The 19788-nt window shown below is 42.6% G+C and overlaps 1 protein-coding gene and 1 non-coding gene across 5 annotated transcripts in view; both read right to left on the bottom strand.

Moving 5' to 3' along the window:
- Positions 1 to 18710, bottom strand: part of elf1 (E74-like ETS transcription factor 1) — a 37261-nt gene extending 18551 nt beyond the window's left edge. The window contains exon 1 of one of the 4 annotated variants that reach the window (XM_070963246.1): positions 18064 to 18710. The gene's annotated coding sequence lies outside the window, so the exon portion shown is untranslated. Of the gene's footprint in view, positions 1 to 7951; positions 8209 to 18063 lie in introns of those variants that run through there. The other 3 variants (XM_070963248.1, XM_070963245.1, XM_070963247.1) reach the window with 3 other exon arrangements.
- Positions 18711 to 19085: 375 nt separating this feature from the next.
- On the bottom strand, positions 19086 to 19157 carry trnae-uuc (transfer RNA glutamic acid (anticodon UUC)). The gene has a single exon. It is a non-coding gene; the product is annotated as a tRNA-Glu (tRNA).
- Between the last annotated feature and the right edge of the window lie 631 nt (positions 19158 to 19788).

Here is a 19788-nt window from a genome sequence, read left to right as displayed (position 1 = left end):
AAGAGTTCAGCATTTTGAGGATTACATTTGTTCACCTTTTGTCAAGAGTTAGTGAGAAAAGCTGAGGAAATCTACATTCTTCTTCTTCTTCTTCTTCTTCTTCTTCTTCTACACAGCAAATACATAGCTAGAGCCAGCAGCCTGTTAGCTTATCTTAGCATAAAGACTGGAAACAGGGGTCAGCAGCTAGCCTGGCTCTGTCCAAAGCTGACAAAATCTGCCTATTAGTGGATTAACGCCAACCCTCCTGTACAGCTGCAACTTGTTGAGTTTACACTGCAGCTTTTAAGTAAACAAGACAGAACATTATCATTATATATGATACAGACCCCACCACAAACCATGTCATCATCACTTTTCTGTTTTTTTTTTTTTAAGGGAAAATGAAATGTAAGACATACAATGGCGTTTACCCTGTTGGAAAGGTTAAAACACTATAAAACATGCCAATTTGCTGCTTTAGCAAAGCTTTTTGTTAAGATTCCTGCAGCTCAAGCTTCGGTTTAACGGCTAATAACGACTAAATCAGCTCTTCTCATCTGATCCTCCCGTAAAGCCTCACAGATAGGACCACTCACACTGAGACGGCTTAGCCCCCTTCAAGAGAGCTTATCTGATTTCACACAATTGGATACTGCCTCAGTGTGGAATTAGGTATCACTGGCCAATGTTTCTAATCTAATCTCGAAGCCAGTGAACGGGTGCCCCAGCCCTGGATCTCAGGGCAGAAGTGCTGAGTCATTGCATTTCATGATGTCAGGTGCATACTTCAAATAGGGACAAAAACTGTTCAGCCGAGTGCCTGAACTAACAAGCATAAACTACAACTCATAAAGTCGTGACGAATGTTTGGATTGCATGCACTTGGCATTACAACATCGCCACTCAGTCACTTGACCGTGTCATGATCTTGACATGTTTTATGCAACAGCTTGACTATTTCAAAAGTGAAAATTGGGATTGCTGTGCTCATACCAACAATTTTCATTCAGATGGCTTATTTCAAACAGAAAATCAAAGGTTCATTTCACCTATTCGGAGATGTGTTTGAGCGCGTGCAGAAAGCAGAAGGACAGTTGGCCCAGCATGGTCAATATTTGAGAAGGCTTTATGAAATACGCCCATTTATGATAGTCAGGCAGGGAGGAAGGTGCAGCAGGGGTGCAGGAGATGAGGACAATAAACTACCTGGCTAAAAGGACAGCCACGCTTAATCGAGTTACATAGCAAAATATTTACATGCTTGTTACTGTTTAACCTTGTTAAGGATATGTAATAATCATATGTGGAAGGAGAAGATAAGTATATGAGTTTAAGAAAAAAAAAGTCTCCAAATCTATTCTGTTTTCAGGATGAAACGTATAGTCCACTAAAGACAGGACTGTGTACATTGTTTTCTCAGTACTTCTTTGAATAACGAGGCCTGACAATCAGTCTCCCGAGGGGCTGGGGTTATGTTGTTCTGACGAGAATCACAATGCAAAAACGCAAAGGTAAACAAGGAGTGGCTGTTGCTTAGGAACAAGCAGAGGGAGAGGGCTTGTAAAGTAGGCTCTGTGGTACAAGAGAGACAGACGGTGGGCCTCATTCAGCTCAGCAGAGGCCCAGTGTGGTTGCAAGGACGCATGCTGATGACCAGGCGCGGCGAGCATTAACAGGCGACAAAATGGACTGTCACACCGCTTCTGCTTGTGTCGTGTCTTAATGGATGAATCAAAGGCATGAATTATAAAAACTGTTAAGCATGTTTGGACAAGCAGGGACATCGTGACTAACCAAGAAACAGGAGGATGATGTTCCTCTACCACTGCAGTGAAAAGTCATTATGAAGATGCCAACAGTCCCAGAAACATGATGTCAGACACTTTTAATAATAGAGACGTGAATGGCGTGAGATTGATGAGAACAGTTGACATTCATGAAAGAACAGAGCCTGTCACTCATGTTTGTAAGGAGACAATCAGCATATCTCAGCACAAAGACTAGAAACAGGGGATCAGCCGGCCTTGCTCTGTGCAGAGGTAAAAAAAAAAATGTGCCTACTTGCACATCTAAAGCTCACTAATTAACACTTTATATCTTGTTTGTTTAATCTGTACCCAAGAAAGAGTACAGGAAATCACCCCCTGTAAAACCACACTATTTGTTTTTTTACAACTTTCGGTTTTTGCATGAATTAGAAAACATAATTTAGTGAACTCTGGAGGTGCTGGTGGGTGGATTTTGTTACCTGTGGGCAGGGCCAGGATAGCTGTTTCACCCTGTTTCCAGATTTTACACTAAGATAAGCTAACTGGCTGCTGGCGATGGCTTCATATTCAAAAGGGCAGATATGACACGTCAAACGACTGCATTAAGTGTGAGTTAAGTGTTGTTTTGATGTGAAAGGAGCAGCACTGATGGGGCAGCACTCTTTGCAGCCATTAGGGTAAAATGTGAGAGATTTCAATGTAGATTTCCTGAAATTTCCTTTATGGGAAAACTTACAAAGAAAAAGTGTCACTGCAGAGTTACTACCCCCAGAATCAGTCATTTCTGCATGCAGCTCAGCTAGAATTTAAAGCTAGAAGTAAGAGTTGATGTTAAAACAAGTTTTGGTTAGATTTCGGAGTGTTTTGTGGTGCTCATCTGTCAAACCTGTGGTTCAGCCCCTTGTTTTTCACACATCCTGTCCGCCATGCCAGCCACATGTCATGACAAACTTTGGCAAAACGAGCACCATCTTGCTTGTAAATGTGGCTCTTTGGGGCTCAATTTAAGCTAAATTAAATGCCTGAGGCTATACCACAGTCCTTTCATTTCTGGTCATTGTGCATTTAGGGCACGCAGGAGGAGGTGATGAGAGGGGGGACATTTGAAAAGTATGAAAGCAAAGCATAAAGGAAAAAGTAGGCAAGGTTTCAAGACAAAAATAAGTGAATGCAGCAATAAATAAACTTTAACTATGAGCACCAGAGCTAAGACTTTTCCACGCAGACAGGAGTTCAGTAGATCATTTGAGTGCTGGAGTCGTTATGGGAATGGCCGGTTTTCCACATGACAGCCTGCTGCTGAGGCTTCCAGACACAGACACCACTGCAGCTGGGTGTCTGGGACCAAAGCCTCCCAAAACCATGTGGGAAATCAATTTCCCTCTGTGCATGGGTCAGAATGCCTCTTTGTACCAAGTGATACTGCATTAAAGCCAACATAATTAGCATGAGGGAGTGTGAGGGAGGTGGCAGCAGACACCAGCTAAGAGTTATTTCACTGAGGATGTCAGTTTAGGCTCACACGCATCTCACAGTTGGGAGTCTATTTTTTGAACCACGTTACCTCATGCAGGGTGGAACCCATATATCCGGAAAGAGAAACATTGCAGTGAGAACGTGTTTTCATGCCTCTGCATTATATAGTATAGCGCTTATAATTTATTGCTCTCAGCAAGCAGCATCATGGTCTTGCACTTGCAAATTACCATACAGTTAAAAGTGACCATGCTTCAAATGAGGACAGAGCCAACAGAAGGCTGTAATGGAAAATTTTTACGAGGTTCTGCATTCTGCTTTTATCTGGCATAAAATAAACATCACACCTCAAAGCTGCCTCCACCTACACAAGCTCAACTGATATAAATTAACTTTTATCAATATGCATGCGTATCATGATTTTCACTGTAAAGTAGATCACAAGATAAAGCACATTAATACACAACTGCATGCTTCAAAAAATCCAATCTCTCAACAGTATTATTATTATTATTAGCATCAGATATGAGGATTTATTTTCCACTGTTTCTTCCTGCCTGATTATCACCTGAGATTTTTTCTATCGATTAACAGGTAGAGTCAACTTTTTGGGAGGAACTTTGCATCCACATTTTCAATGTAAAACAAAACATGATCTATGTTGGAAGAAGTTCTCCGATCATTTACCTGAGTAAAAGTATTATAAACACAATGAAAAATAACTTAATCACAAGTAAAGGTCCTGATTTCAAACCTAAAAACTCATTAGGTCAAAATAAATGGAGGAGAGCAAAAAGTACAACATTTCCTCTACAATGCAGTGGAGTAAAAGTATAAAGCAGCCTAAACTGGAAATACTCAATGAGTAAAAGTACAATAGTTAACGTATTCAGTTACTTCCCACCACTGAGCATGAAACACCGGGCCATGATTTGACTCTGCAGTGAGTGGACCTATTTGCAGCCATGTTGTGAGGAGGAGACTCATGATTTTACAAGCACAGAATCTGTGCCCTGATCGGCATGGTACGCTGTGTTATCAAAAGGTGTGACCTGATATTCCACATATCCCCTCTCTCTCTCTCTCTCTCTCTCTCTCTCTCTCTCTCTCTCTCTCTCTCTCTCTCTCTCTCTCTCTCTCTCTCTCTCTCTCTCTCTCTCTCTCTCTCTCTCTCTCTCTCTCTCTCTCTCTCTCTCTCTCTCTCTCTCTCTCTCTCTCTCTCTCTCTCTCTCTCTCTCTTACACTCGCACTCACACACAGACACACAATCCTTTTCTTTCCCTCTTTGTCTGAGAACATGACATGTCTATCACCCATACCTGCCAGGTGGGTGAAATGAGTTCTGTGATCCCAAAGTGGGTGACAAGTACAGGTTGAGAGCTCCGGTCTTTCAGTCTCTGGTGGGTTTAAGGCGTTAATGTGATGAACAGAAGTGAAAATTTGCAAATGAGTCTTTATCAAAACAGGTGCTGTGTCAAACACAGTAGTTATGCGGCATAGAGTGCATACAAACATCATCATACATCATCCATGAAAGCAAAAATCCTCTGAAATACCGACGCCAACCACTGAATGTTTTGGAACATACACGGTTTTATAATCACTGAAAAGTCCAGAATTACATCACACTCTTTTCAGCTTTCAGGAAATATGTCTGACGAGAAAGACACAAGAAGGAAAAAAAGGCATCAGCACTGCTTCAAGATACATTCATCAGGGCTGAAAAGGAATCTGTCTGGGTAGTGAAAGACTCTGGGCTCTGTGCTCAGATGATCACAGCTCGGGTTCGAAATGTACTTCAGAACAACGGGCTGCCAGTCCCAGCATGCTCTGAGTATGAGACAGTTGCAACATGGAGAGATAGTTGCTCAATAGATTGAACTTTATTCATCTAGGGAGGGTTTCCTGAGAGTACCTGCAACACATTAGCACAGATACACTAGTGGCTTTGATCCACTGAACATATCGTAGAACATACAGTATGTGCCTTGCTCAGTGGCTCCTTGACAGTAGCCGCCGGGGTAAAGGAGAGCGTTACACATTAACTTTCCCCTCCCAGTTCTTCCCGGCCGCTCACAAGAGTTCAAACTTCCCGTCACAAGCCTGCTTCTTTCACCTTTAAGCCTCCATCCAGTCCAGAAAAAGAGAGTGGTATGGAAATTAAAATGGCAAAGAAGAAATGGAGAAACTGACATGGAAACATGATGCAAATCCATCCTTGAGCAACATGAAACAGCCAAGCAAGTCATCAGTAACAAGGCGGGAGCTCTGACTCGGCTTTCTCATTTTAAAATTTTCCATCCAGGTTTATTAAAAGATAATGGCTGTGGGTAAACAAGACATGTGTATCTGCTAGTTTCACCATGAGTCCACTGGTTTCCCACCTCTCCCTCAATAAATCCCACAGTTAATCAGAGGCAGAGGTAGAAGTGAATGAATGAGCTGATTTATGAACTTGTTATCATATCTTATTAGTTATATCTCCTAAAATATTTCTAGTTTCTCCACTTTAGACCAAACAGGACGAGCTACAGCTACTAGCTTTCGCTCAGTATAGTATTTAGCTGGTGCAAATGCATTATATTTGTATAACTGCTGCCAACAAATATGATATATGTATACAGAGAAAGACAAGCTTTTGATCCTTTTTGTGATAAAGACCAGCTTGTATCAGGTTACATGAAACTGCAGTTGGTTATGTGTTTATTCTAATCAAGAAAACAAGAAAAACAGTTTGTACCTGACCGTATAAAGTTCTCTCTGTTTATTTTATTCGAAGCATGTACCTGCAACATGAAACTGAATACGTCCTACATTTTGACATATCTTGGCATGCCGGGACTGTAGTAATAAACTCCACCCCACCTCCTCCTCCGCTCGTCATGCTCTTCTCCTGCAACGCCTCCGTCTTTTTGCCCAAGCCTAATGATCTAATTACAGGCTAAGACTTGTTGACTTTGTATTGAAAGAGGAGCCAACCTGACACTACTGTCCAGCCCCCATCTCTTTCTTTATCGGCCTGCGTGTCCTCTGAATGAGACACACAGGCACACAGCTTCACTAAACAGCACCTACAGAATGAGTTCATCCTCAGAGCCACGAGGGCCTCATTTACAAACCAAATCAGGGTGGGCACAGAGTATGATGAAAAAGTTCAAATGCAAACTCGTGCCTGCTCAAACACAACAGAGCTATTCACTCGCTGGGTCATGTGCTGATGCGACAGCAAGTGTTCAACACAAACCCAGAAAAACCTTTGCTCTTCCACTGCAAGGCAAATTGATCCAAACCTAATAATAGTTCAGTAACTGAGCCTGTTGAGATATTTATTTGGTATCTCTGCAGTGATCTGTCCTCAGTTGCCTGTCTTTGGCCCCAACTGCAAGTTACGTCAGACATTACATCAACAAAATCAATCCTGAATGCCAAGCCGATGAAGCAATCACAAGCTTAGGGATTTTGCATATAACTGCAAAAAAGTCTGACCAAAATTGGATGAAATGTTCGGTCTGCACAGGTTCAGGGCTTTTCTAGGACAGCTGCAGTGCACCGCAGCAGCGTTTGAAGGCAGCTTCAATAAAAGGTGGCTGTGAAATCTGGATGTTGTTCAAACTGTACGTGTTTGTTCAGTGACATAGTATGTGCACACTGTCTTGTGTGGTACACAAGAGTGCAGAGAAGGTTTCTGGTGAAACAGGAAGTGCGCTTTTATCTCTGCTGTACTGAGCAACTCTGAGATTCTCACCAGCATTAAGCAGAATAATTTAACTGAGTGATGGAAGAAAAAAAAAGACTTTGGGGAAGGCCAACCAATGTGGTCTTAAAAGAGGAAGCAGAATACTGTGAATTCAAACTTCCCTATGAGCTGAAATGAAGACCTTGTGAGCCTCTACATGACAAGATGAGCAACATTCTGTTCTGATGAACTGCAGATTCTGATGCATGAAGCGCTGCATGACTGACTCCATGCACAAGACTGTGGAGAGCGACAACAGCCAAAACCACAGCAGGTTTCTGTCAACTAACGGAGCATTTAACATTTGAAATAACAACGGTATCAAATGTGGAAAAGCAAACGTGGATCAAAATCAACACGATGTGTAATTACTGATTACTACACCATGAAAAACACATGTGGGCTTGGTCCAGGGGCTTGCAAAACACTGATCCCGCCCTTTCTTCAGCACACCATATAAGGCAACAATTCGTAAAAGAAAAGTAACAATTAGACATATTAGCAAATGATCACTCGTGTTAGTTCTGAATATGACAAACACAGAAACGCAAGCTGAGTACTTGATCTCACATGTCATAGAAAGTGCAAAATGGTTCGATATGTGCAACCCAACACAGAATCTTAATACATGAAACTCCCGTGATCTTAGTGCTGTGAATACTGTTTTGCAGTTAAATTGAGCAAAATGTGAATTTGAAGTAGGCTTGGAAGAAGTTAGACGCGTAACCTGAATCAGTTGAACTTGCGTGACATAACGTGTGAGGTGTGCTGGTGAGAACGCTACGATAAAGCCAAAGGTGCACATTATGGCGATCTCACTCCCTAGCTGCCTGTCTGCCTACAAATACTCCCAAACATACACAACGCAGTAATATTGATTGAAACTTCTTAGACAAAATGCTCAGAAACCCATTTCAAGTCGTATGTTTCTACTGACAAGAACCATCAAAAAGTGAGAAAAGGAGGAGGAGAACTAGTCATCACTAACCTCAAAGACACAGGATTCGGGTGACAACGTCCATAATAGCCACCGAACAAGTGCCGATCTCAGTAACCAATGAAAATCGAGAGAAAAGAAGACAACAAGAGTGGAAATGGGGAATAATCCAAGGTGCATTCAGAGGGGGACAAAGCTGTCTGAAGGTGTGGACCACTGGCCAGCCCCACACCTCTTTCTCACAGCGACAAAACAAAACTGGAGAGGAGGAGGGGAAAAAAAGACAATGCAATGGCTGCTGTTTGAAGCAGAAAAAGGAGAAGTGTAGTGGAGCAACTTGTCCTCTCCCTATGAGTCACGCAGCAGTGTCGCCATTGGTAGGGGAGCCCTGAGGCAGAGTGCTTTCACCTGGCCAATCGGCGACGAGTATCGGCCCCTAAATGCAAATCCTTTTCAGGTGAGTTCTTCGCGGGGCCGGGATTGGATGCGGCTGCAGCGGGGGAGGGGAGAGCGGAGAGGTCCAACCAGAGGGCCACACCTCAAACAGCATGAAAGACGATAGACGGGTTTCTCCTGCAGAGGCGGAGGAGTGATGGAGGTGCAGGTAAACAGTTGGACAGGTATGCGCTTACTTTAGACTTTGGCCACACAATGTGGGCCAGTCACGGTGATTCAAATCTGTACGGCAGTGCAGAAGTAAAGTTCACATCTCTTTGTGTGCCATTAAAGCATTTAAAATGAATTGTGAGTCTATCAGCCCTGTCAGTGAGCCAGTTAAGCTGCTGACTTGTGGGGGAGTTGCTCTCCCCGCAGAAAGCCCCATAAAACAACTTCTACCAGTAGGAGGTACAAAGAAATGAAACTGTTAAGTCGACTGCGTTTAGGTATGAGCAAGTGCTTCACCACAGAGGCCCAAAAGTTCCCTCTTCCTCCTCCTCTTCAGTGATCATGATCACATGAAACCTCCTGTTGTGAACAATCATTTTCATCATCAGTTTAACTCAAGCGGCTGGGTGTAGGTGTCTCAAATTCTACTTTTAAGGTGTTACAATATGCAGAAAGTGTCGCAGATCAGCTGCAGTAAGCAGCACAGCTCATTTTCCTGACACATGTCTTGTTAAGATCATTGTGCGCAGATATAGCCGAGACTTGATAAGAATCTTTATCAAAACTGACACTCGAGCAAACAGGAAGTGGTGGTCTGTGGTGAGGCTTGAGCACTACGTGTCTTCACACTCTTGTCTGTCCACATTTATACATGTTTCCACTGAAAACCCCCCTTGCTTTACATTCAGCGGAAGCAGAGGTCACATATTTAAATGAAACCAGGCTTAAATTGGGATTGTTGGGAAAGAACATGAACATGAACTAACACAGGACCTGTAGGTTGATATTTTTAAAATGAACTCATTAAACTCAGCTGCAACAGGGGCTGAGTCTGTTTGTTCACAGACCCCCCAAATCACCCTCTCAGTCTCCATCAAGTGCTCTCACACCACATATTCTTCCTGGCCTCTGTTCAGTACACTTCAGCTCAGAGCAGAAAGCAGCTGTTTGCTTCAGAGCAAATTGATAGCCTCGCTGTGAGGGAAAGTTACACCAAACAAGCTCCGTTTATCAACACCGCTGGAAAGACCGTCCACAGCCCCCGAAGCCTCGGAGGAAACTGTTCGCTTCTTGTGATACAAACTCTGAGGGCTAATGCACTGAAGCGCGGCTAAAATCCAGCACAACTATGTAAACACACAAAAACACACATTTGAATCTCTGTACAAACACCAAACAGTATCTGAGGCCCGAAGGAGAGCTGCATACATTTAGCACGTCTGTCAATATTAGAGATGTAATGACTAAACTCTAATGCTGTGATAGCAATGGGCAAATACTATCAACTGGGTACTTTTCCTCAGTCTCAGTTTATCCTTCGGCCATCAAAAGAAAGAAATGCTTCGACTGTGAGCACAAATTCAGCATATTCTCTACAAATCTGAAAAGAGACGAAACCCGGAATGAAACGGCGCTGCATTCCAGAGACCACTAATTGTGGGTGATCAGCTGTTTCCAAAAAAACATCTCCCCAACAGAAAGTCTCTTAAAAATGAGCAGACAAATGGACACGAGGGCACGGCAGCCATCAAAACCACACCCTGACTCTCCTTCAGTGAACACTAAGGGGCACAGCTTTTCCTCTGTGTGATAGTATCTACTGAGGCAGAGGTGACATTTTTGGTTAGAGGAACCAGAGAAACATGAAAGACAAACTGTCCCTACATGTCCTGCTAAGGTCTCACTGAAGAAGACAAAGGGAGGAGCTCTACCTGCACATGAACTACAGTGCCGGTTGAATATCGAGCATCATAAAAAAGCACGCAAGTCAGCACAAACATAAAACAAATTATATTCAATGGTCCAAAATGATTTCAACATGTCAAACAAGCTTGTAACCAATTCAAAATAACCCAGTGATGCTAATTTGTGCTGGATGTATTTGAATGGATAATTTAAACAATAGGCTTCTGCCTCACCCTCATCTATTGAAGCCAGCATCTGAAACATGCAGTAAGTAGCAGCAGCCAAAGGAATTAATTCAATTCAATGCTTTTTTGATGGCCGGCTAGTAGTTTTAGTCATTTATTAAGTACATGTAGCAATCCTTTGCCGAACAAATATTAGAATTGGTTGTTCCATAAGTAGTCTGTTTAAGAAATCAGTTCATAAACTAAATCATGATTTGATTAAGCAATTATCAGATTAATTAAATGTGGAAAAAGTAAAAAAAAAGAAGCTTGTATTGTTTCACATCTGAAAACACACTAAGTTAAGGCAATTTTAGTCATATGGGCCAAAATCACAAATTTGCATCAAGCGGCTTCACAATGAGTATGACCTTCCAGTCCTGAGTCAGAAAAAGTGAAACTCTGCAAAAACTAGAGCAAGAAATGAGTGATCTTTGATCCAGGATGGACAAACATGCAAAAAATGGCGTATACAGGCACATCTTACATGTCTGGGCAAAAACAGACACTAGACTGTTATAAAATCACTGCTGAGAAGAGAGAGGCAGCAGATGTTACTCAGTGACACACACACACTCTTCAGTCTTTGGTTTACTGTGTTTGGAGACACATTCACTGCCTCAAATTCAGACTAAACTGTAAAGCTTCATGAGTGGCATGTGAATAATGTGTTATTGTGTATTTTACAAAAAAAAAAAAAAACCTGTTTGCAATTATTCTCTCCAAAGAATTTACAATGCCTCCAATTATATTCTGTAACACTGAACCCAAACTCACCCAGATTTGCACAACAAATCACATCTGCGCTTTGGGGAGAAGCAATAAAAGTGAAGACGTTTAAATTGCCGCTGCTTCATGACATGTCACTGGGATGCAATTAAAATCAGGCCACAGCGTGAAAACACAAAAAGCACGTCTCACGCAGTGCATTGTGTTATTGCTTTATTCTTCCAGTGGTGTTGATTAGAGGTATGCCTTGATGTGTGATCAGTGGAGTCGCGTGACCCTGCAGGCTAACTGAAAAGACACACCTTTCCTTTGCATCCTAAGAATGGAAAAAGGGTCACTGCTTACTCTTTTGTGCTAGTTCTACTGAACAGAGGCCAACCACAACAGACGCAGGCTTCACTGCCCCCATTTTCTGTGGTAAGTCCCCACTAAAGGGCAGAGCGCAGCAATGCTTCGCGCCGAGGAGCTGGTGTGGTTAAGGCCTGTGTCAATGAATTCCCTGCAACCCAAAAGGGACACATTAGATCACTAATTGCATGATATTAATCTTGTTGCATTATCCAAATGTTTATGCCATTTTGAGGTGCTAGAGTCACATGATTACTCTGTCACAACCTAACCCTGCTATAAAAGAACATAATATGACTGTATTCCACTGAGTTAATCAGGTTGCAACAGACTATAACAATAAATGTTATCTAAGCCTCAGTGCTTATTCTGTGGGTCAAAGTTCAGTAAATAGAGGCCTCAAATTGGAAGTGTGTTTTATATTTTTCTCCTACTTGGACTTGATTTATGTGACACACTTCATCTCGGCATGCCCAACAAATTTGTACCAGACAAGCCCACTCCACAAAGACCTGCACTCAGAAAATTCACATTACTCGGTAAAGAGCCATGCTGGAGGACTGTAGACTCATAAAACCTGACAAACATTTTAAAACAATCCTTGACAGGATGAGATATGGGAGCCTTTGGAGGACACACAGAATTATTTGTGTAGCTTGGAGGTCATCTGATGGCTGTCCCAGCCGCTCAAATACAGAAGAGGGAGGCTTTCAGCTGAGGCTGCCAGAGGCCGGCTAACAGGACAGAAGTGCAGCCCACGAGAGACACAGAGCGAGGTGGACAAAGAATTATTTTAGGAGAAAGCACACCAAAAACATCTGTCAGGTCTGGGCGGTAGTGAAAGATTGAATGCAACCAAGGTGATATAAATATCAGCCATTCTGGTTTAAAAGCACATCACCTGGTTGTGGTCGGACTTTGCCGTTGCGGCAATCCAGTTTGTTTAATACGCTGACGGCTCACAGTGCTACGAAAACGTTATCATTCATGACAGTGACCATCCAGAGCTGAGCCGGGACGATGACTCACCGCAGTGACTGGGTATGGCTGCAGACATGCAGACCTAACAAAGAGCTGTGTAGGTGTACAGCTATACAGACAATGCATTCATCTGCAACAGCTCACCCAGATGTATGTGAGTGACTCATTAACACCTCTGAGCAGAGTTTAATGCACAGACTGCAGGCCTTTAGCAGATAAGATTCAATATGGTGTTCAGTTTACCCGCCTGTACTCAGACTAATATGTAACATGAACCATGCGCAGACCTGCTAATGGATCCTTGGAGAGACACTATTGATGAGGGGTCCCAAACCCAGGCTCCTTGGGGTACTGCTCGAACACTCAATGGAAAAACTGACACTCACTCCTCTCCCTCATACCGAACATATCTATTCTGCATGTTTAGCAGAGTAACGCAGCTTGAGAGTGTATTCCCTGGGAATGGGATCTCTCTCCCTGCAGATACGACAGGAAGCACTCACATTAAACTCCCCGAGAAAATAATCAAACGTCCACTACGATGAAAAATTTGCGCTGTTCAAATGTTGGTCAAAGTGTTTATGTTGACAGTCTGCCAGTTTTTATGGTCTAATTTTGCAGCTTCGGAATATTACATGATTACTCTAAAACAAGAGACTGGGGAAAAATCAAAGTGGGAAGAATCAATTAATTTAAACCTGCGTTATCTTTGGGGCTTTTTTTTTTAACACATCCAGCACATTTACGAAAACATTTGCCTTCATTTGTTGCCACGTTTTTGGCCATTTGCAGTGTAAAAGTCCAATATTCACTCTCATTTTAGCTCCATTTTGCTCTTCCCTGGCTTTATTCCCACTGGTTGCTATCTGTGTCTGTCAGCCTAGAGGTGGTAGTGCTAGGCAGGTAGTGTGCAACAGGGTTTTAAAGCTTCATGCTAAATACAGCCGCCTGTTGCAGAAAATTCAATTACTTCATGCACTAAACATGATCCCTGGGCCTGCAGCCTGAGACCCCTTGTATGTACTGGAGGGGTTATCTGGATTTCCAATCGCATTCAACTTTTTTTCTGCGTGAGTTGACCAATAAACCAAACAGGTGGCATAAAACTGACTAGCTGTTGAAGCAGCATTAGGCGCGACTGCTGCTGAATGCACAAACACACATACAAACTGCAGGTCATTAATTATCAAATACAGAGAGCAGGCCAACGAACCAGATCATCCACATCACACCTCTGCAGGCTGTAACTGCTACCTGCAGTCAGATACCAGCAGAAAACGTCCACTGCAACGTCATGTCACTTAACCACATGACTGCTGTTTCTCATACAGACGCCTTATTCTCAACATTCAGAGGTTAATTCAGGTCTAAGAGCACGCCTGCTCCAGCGTGAGCCAACAACCAGCAGTTTCTAACCCGAGAGCTCGAGTTTATCTCAAGCTCATTATTAATAAAATGCCATGAGGCCCTGAGAGCATATTGCTCTGTCACTCAGGGCCTAGATTATAATACCCATTGGCCGTATGCAGTTAAATAATTCAACAGGCCTGCGGACTACCTGTCACTCTGAAATTAACCCAAAACAAAAAAAATCAAACAAAATTTACTGACGGTGATGACAGACAACTGCTCTTCAGCAGACGTGAGGAGCAGCCTCACTCTGTCATCGCGTGTACAGTATTAGTCACACTTGCTGAAAGAATTTGTTGACAGTTGAATGAGGAAAGCTCGTTTGACTTCTTGGGGCAAAGCTCGCTGTTTGAATCCGAGCGGCACTGTCGGAGCTGACTCATGAAAGGCCTCCGCGAACCTCTCGCTGCTACCTCATCAGACATGAAAAATGAAAGGGTGGAACGTCGTCACGCGCCAAAGTCTATTTTCTATTTTAGTGAGAAACTGCTTCGTGTGGTCAAACTTATAGTGAGCTAGAACATTACAAACAAAGCCATCAGTCCTTAATGCAATTACAAATACATCAGAGACGCAGCTTACTACACACTGTTCTTGCACAGACCTCAGTGGCACCATAAAAATATCTAAGTAATGTGGTTAACTAATCTCATGATGTCAACATGCTGCCAGGGTGGACACTAGATCCTCTGATTCATTCTACACTAGTTCTCCCTGGAGAGACAGTCATATACTGAGGCGAGGGTTGTGACAAGGGCAAAGCATCATATCGTAGGTCATATCTTACTTTCACTGGTATCTGAAGGATTTCAGCCTTTTCAGCTGATTTGATGCCTATCTAACATTTCTTCTGAAGCAATAGTGTGAAATTTTGGGAAACACACTTACATCATACTTTCCCATCTGTTTGCTCAATATGAAGCTACAGCCAGCACCTGGTTAGCTTAGCATAGCATAAAGCCTGGAAACAGAGGGTGCCCAAAAGGTAAAAAAAAAAACAAAAAAACAATTTGTTTATCACTACCTATAAAGCTCACGAATTAACATGTTATATATCTCATTTGTTTGATGGCTCTTGTGGTTTACAGGCAGTTTTTGTTACCTCTTGGACAGGCTGTTTCCAGTCTTTATGCTGAGCTTAGCTAACTAGCAGCTAGGTTTTAGTGTCATATTTACTGTACAGTCATGAGAGTGCTATCAATCTTCTCACCTAACTCTCAGCAAGAAAGCAAACAGGCACATTACCCAAAATGTCAAACTATTCCTTAATGTAAAACTGTTTTTATATAACCTTGACTCTGTTATGATGATACATCAGAATAGCAGGGGTTTTTGTTTGTGTAGCTTTTATCAGTTTCTAACCTTTATCCCTACATTTACTGTAAATCACAACAACAAATGTCAAACACAAAGTCCACTCATCCTCATTTACATGCTAAAAATAGTTTGACTGCAATCCTGCATTACATCATGACAATGCACAGATTCATGGAGAAACTAAGCCGTGATGACTAGTCCAAGTCACATGCTTGTGAGAGAGGCAGCATGAGAGCAGAATGAGGTTACAGGTGGAATTTCCCTCGTCTCTAATTTCCCTCTGACGTCATGTCCAGTGGCAGCGGTTTACTGCCGCTGCCTAGCAATCAAACATGTCTGACAAGGTGATATTCAGGTATCAAAAGCCTGGGGTGGTGAAGCAGCAGCGTACAATTAAGGAACTTTGCACACAGCAGTTCCCCAACTGCAGGCCAACGTGGGGTATTTTTCTACATGTAAAAGAGGGAAGTTGAACAGTTTTATTTCTCTTTTCACACATCGGTTCCTGCAGTTCAGCGATACATTTGAGGTTTCAGCCATCTCATATGATTATTGTTTAGCCAAAGCATATGAACATTGCCATCTTGTGGTTATTTCTAAGGCACCAAATTAATTTACACCTAAGAAAAGGTCATTACGTAAACATGGTGATCTCAGTAAATTCATCACGCTCTTTTTAAGCTTGCAGGAGTCAGTAAGCAAGTAAGCATGCCTTGTAGGTGCATGTGTGTGCACTTTGGGTAAAACAACAGCTTAATAGCTCCTAGATACAAATATCACTGAACACTGTTACAGGAAGGTAAACCTGCTTTTACAGATTAGCACATCTGTCAACTTGGAAGAGGAAAAAGAAAAAAGAAAATGCTGGATTCCCGTCTCTTGCAAGGCCACTCTGAAAGCTTTCGTGAAATTGGAGTGCTGCCTTCTAAATAGGATAAAAGCTCAGATCTTCTTTTTGTGTAGCCAAATCAATATCCAGCAACCCATTAAGGCAGGCGGGCACATCTTGGGCAAGAAGAAGAAGTGTCTGATGTCTGAGGAGCTCCTCATCACTAAAGGGAGAGCAGCACAGGACATCTCGCCATTGTTGTCCTCGGTCATCATTGCACTCCTCAGCTGCTCAGACTGCTGACGGTGACATCACTGTCACAGGATAACAAAGCTACCGGGAACTGCTTCTATCTGCAGTGTGCTCAAACACACACGACTGACCATATCACTCAAAGCCTGTGCAGCATTAAAGCTATCAAAGCAGAGAGGAAGGAGGCGAAACAGGGGGTGAATGTGTGGGCAGAGGCATGGCAGGATGTTTTTCAAACAAGGGCACATGCTTGAGACAAACAAGACGACTCCACACTGGAGTATATTTGGAAAGTCTTGTTCTGGATAATTGCTTTCAGTGGACTGAAGTTTCAAATTATCCACAAGCCTCTGCCAGTGTTCCCACCATGGGAAGACTGCAGGGGAGGGGGAGACGGGGAGGGGGAGACAGGGTGGGTGAAGGGTGGGTGGGTCCAGCTGGTCCTGTCTCTAGTGGGACTGACAAGCTAAGAGCTCGTAATTCTCCCCTTCCCTCTGCTTCACAGCCGCCTCCTCTGAAAGGAGCGACCAATGAGATTGTGTTTGTCTGTCCCATGATACAAGCATCTTAGCCCAAAAATGTAAACATCTGGCAAACATTTAGACTTGCCACAGAAAAGGGTTGATCAACTATTCCACCCCCCACCCCCCCCAAAAAAAGGAAAGTTTGTCAGGCATTGCAGACGTATATTAGTAGATACTGAGTAATGCAGAATGAGTGACACACTGTGGAGTCAGACAATCGGTCGCTGCTAGAGTTTTGTCGAACAGGGCTGCAACATGGTCTGTAAAATGTCAGGAAAGAAAACCAAGAGTCCAAAACAATAATAATAATCAGATTACTTTCATTAAAGAGTAAAAAATAGTAAATATCCACATTTTAGAAGCTGTAGCTGCTGATTTTTTGGCATTCCTGCGTCAAAGAGTTACTCTAAATGATTAACTGGTAATCAAAATTGTGGCCATTAATTAACTGTCAATCAACTCATAGATTCATTGACTCATCATTTCAGCTCTAATGCCAATTAACTCTAGTTTAAGGTGGAAGATGTGCCCAGTTTGTTCAGAGAGGTCAGCTATGAATGCAGGAGATTAACATTTTCCATGTTTACCAGACAGGGCCACACCTGGCATCACAGACAGGGCCAAGAGTTAAGGATGACTGTGGAGGACGAAATGGGTGCTCTAACTATTAATATTAGAGCCTCTGATAACTGCAGTAAAACATAATCGAGTGCTAAAAGCTTCATCTTATAGCCTACTTGTGGCTGCTTTCTGATATGTCCAAACAGATGACTATAACGGTTGTAGTCGCTTGACTTGCCAAGGTGTGAATCTCCTAAGCACTAAATGAAGCACCAGATAATGAAGATTTTCACACACACACACACACACACACACACACACACACACACACACAATCAGCGCAGTCACATGCCGGCTGACTGACACAAAGGGGAGTCACAGATGTCTATGGAGTGGGAGGCAAAGCGGAGCAGCATGTATCCCAGCGGGCAAATACTCACATCATATGAGTTCAGTCATGCTTCTTTAGTTGTAGCCTGATAAACTCTCTGATAGGCATAGATAAAAGGCCTCCGGTGTAGAAACTGCTGTAATAATCTACAGTAGGCTATTATTTGCTGAAAGTCCTGAATATTTCATAAGAAAGCACCAACAAGAGGAAAAAGAGATAAACACAGAACTAACATCATATACTGAGAGTTAGTTTGCAACAAGAAAGCGAGCAGCTCCTGTAAAACACGCTTTTAAGAGACTTACCCTGGTGGAAGTTGTCATCAGCACAGCATGTTCCCTGACTTTAAGCAGGTTGTCAGCGGCTGTCCTCGTGAAACACGGCGACGTTAGAAAAACATTATTATCCCGGGTGCGAGCTGGAGACAAACGGTACAATGGCTACATCATCGCACAGTCACCGGTCAGTTTACCCTCCCGCTGCTTTCGAGCTTCCTGACACAAGGTTGCAGTTTTCTCCGACAGGGGAATTCCTAGCAGTCACATTTTCCTGGGAAATGATTGGCCCGGCACCAACTCTACGCTGCAGCCTGGTTGTAACGTTAGTAAGCGAGAGCAGAGGAGCCGGGACAGGTTTTTAATGTTGAGCAATAAGCATCGAGGGACGATGGTGGACTAAAAGACGTCAGAAAATAATTTGTTTAATGCCTGCGCCATATCTTATTGCGTAAAAAGTAAACAATGAACCATAAATAGTTTAGACCTAATCGATATTAGTATTATTTACGCAGTTAGTGTAATCTGCCACCAAGGAATAGCTATGACTTTAGCATTTTAAGTTAGTTAAATGTTATCTAAACGACAGTGAAGGAGTTTTCGTTCGTGTTTAGCTAACTTAGTAAACCGTTGCGCGATCACAGGTGTGGCTTTAGAGGCAATTATCTCAACACGATTTAGTCTAATTAAGTTGACGACAAAAAATGGCGGTTATATAAGATAACGTTGGAATTTAGTTAGAGACGAGTTTGCGTTACTGCACTACGTTAAACTTCGATAAGGGTTAGCGTATGGAGATTTAAGTGGAAATGGGCATCTTCCGGGAATGTCCAAGCCCTTGCGAGATGGGAGCAATTGAGGAGAGCTCCTCAGCGGGCGGGGTCTAGAGTAGGTTCACTGGAAATTATGCTCGTATGTGGTGAAAGCTGTATCAAATAACGTACTGCCATACCACTTACCACTTGTCAATACTTTCGTGCTCCCGGAGATAAAATAGTATACATTTGGTATATACTATTTAGTACAAGTTTCTTACAGAAACAAAACAGTAGTTCCCATACCGGGAGTCGAACCCGGGCCGCCTGGGTGAAAACCAGGAATCCTAACCGCTAGACCATATGGGACAACTACTAGATGCAGTGAAGAAAAGGTATTTGGTCATTGCACCACCCAGTCTGTCTGTTTCCTATTATGTTTGCATATATTTGATGGCTTTTATACAATGGTCGATTACCGCAATAAACTGTAATCATCATGGTAGTTATAAGTTACATTTACAGTAATCAGGTTCTCTTTTCGGGAGTTCTGGCGAATAATTGACAACACTTGGGAGCTAAGTACCATCTGGTGGTCTTTCAGTGTTACTGTAAATTAAACAACTCTCAAGATGTCAGAGATACATCCCTTGGATTGACAAAAGGGCCACCTAAAGTAATTCATTTAATATCGACTGAATGAATCAATTATTAAAAAAACAATGAATATGTTGAACAATGGAATGATAAGATGATCACAACGCACGAATCTTTTCCTTATTCCGAGCAAACTAAATATGGGTGCTAAACAAATGACGTAATTTTCGCTGGAACGATACAAGTAGAGAGACGGGGCTTCCCCGCAATATAAAATTATTCAGGCGATATTTACAAAAAAAAAAAAAGATCCACTTCACACAAGCAAATAAGTGTATTTCCCAATACCACGTTCAGTGATAGTATGAGTATGTGATTGCGTGGATATACGGCTCGCCAATTT

This window comes from Chaetodon trifascialis, chromosome 5 (assembly GCF_039877785.1).
Source record: "Chaetodon trifascialis isolate fChaTrf1 chromosome 5, fChaTrf1.hap1, whole genome shotgun sequence".
Classification (NCBI taxonomy): Eukaryota; Metazoa; Chordata; class Actinopteri; order Chaetodontiformes; family Chaetodontidae; genus Chaetodon; species Chaetodon trifascialis.
The sequence above is the reverse complement of the archived record's forward strand: the minus strand, read 5'-3'. Positions and strand labels throughout refer to the sequence as shown.